We start from the raw sequence: 1,485 nt of genomic DNA, 5'->3' as shown, positions 1-1,485 counted from the left end.
TTCTCTCTGGGCCACTGACTTCCTCCTTGGAGCTGTGCTCAATGATGGGGCAAGTATGAGCTTTGCAAGGGACAGAGAGAAGACTTTTAAAGGCTAGGTCCTTTATCAGTTTACTGCATCTCTCATCCAGGGCACCCCAGTTGAGCTCCTGGGGCTGACGGATAGGGCTGAGGGTGAGCAGAGGGTCCAGGCCAGAAAGGGAATTGAATGGGGGCAGGGGGCTGCTCTGGGAGCTCTTTGACAGTTCTTGATTGCTCCTTTAGCTAACCACAGACCCCACCCCTACCTTGAATATCGTTCCATGAAAAGAGGCCCAGAGGATGGAAAGAAGAGAAAGCAGAAGAAAGATACAAACGACAGAGGAATAGTAGAGATGAGGAAATAAGAGGCTAGGGATGAGGATGAGCCGCTGCGGCACAGGCTCAGAGATCTCACTTAAGTCATTTCATATAAGGGCTTTCCATACCCATCACTGGGCCTCGTACAGAAAACCTTCCTCATTCGTCTGACCTGGAACATCGGGCCTTGGCAGGAGGTCCTATTGAATTGGGGCACTTGGCAGCCAGGGTACCAAAACCTGAGCAGAAGGGAGTTCCCGAGCTGCTCAAGCACCTCAAGATGGCGCTAGAGAGCCAAAGCTGAGCGAGAGAAACCAAGTGTTGGAGTGTGTGAGACACTACGTGTGACACCCAGTGTGTGACAGGGAGCTTGTGGCACTGTGAGGGCGTGTGACACAGGCCGTGACACTGCGCGGGCTCACGGGGCAGAGAACGGTGTGACTCTCTGAGGTGTGCATGCCTCTGCCCAGAGCGTGTGGCCGCAGCCCTGAACCTTCCAGGGGACAGGTGATCAGGGGACCTCGAAACAGCCTGGGTTCAGGAGCCTCATTTCCATTTCATCTTCACACTTGTGTATCTTCCTCATCCTCACTCTAGAGCTCAGAGACCGCATCTCCAGCTCCTCCCGCAGTCCCTTTATAGTCCCACCACCACGACTGCTTTGGCCACCCAGACTGACCGCTCTGCGGCTTCGGCCCGAGGGGGAGGGGTGCATTTCCCTGGAGCGCCGAGAGAAGGAAGGGCCACTCGGGGCGATTCCGGGGTCTGGGCGGGAAGAGGATGGCCCTGGAAGGGCAGGAGCCGGGAGCTCAGGGAAGAAAGAGCTAGAGGAGACACTTCCCTGCCTCGACTTCCCAGGGGCAGAGTGGGGGGCAGTGCGGGGACAGGTGTTTGAATGGGGCACGGAGAGAGCAATTCCGGAGGGGTCCTAGATGGAGGCGAGGGGGCATGCGAAAAGGGTGGAGAGCAGGAAGGAGCCCTGTGCACGCTGCCCGGGGCACGGGAAGAGGGCCTAAGACGAGGGGGCGCGGGCTTGCCCGAGCGGTGCTCAGGGTCCCCTCCCAGCGGGACGGGAGCGGTCCGGGCTCCACCTCCCGGCCGGAGTGGGGGCGGGAGGCGGGCGGGCGAGCGGGGAGGGAGGGGGAGG

This window comes from Nannospalax galili, unplaced genomic scaffold (assembly GCF_000622305.1).
Source record: "Nannospalax galili isolate Female #2095 unplaced genomic scaffold, S.galili_v1.0 scaffold1077, whole genome shotgun sequence".
Classification (NCBI taxonomy): domain Eukaryota; kingdom Metazoa; phylum Chordata; class Mammalia; order Rodentia; family Spalacidae; genus Nannospalax; species Nannospalax galili.
Note: the sequence above shows the minus strand (reverse complement) of the source record.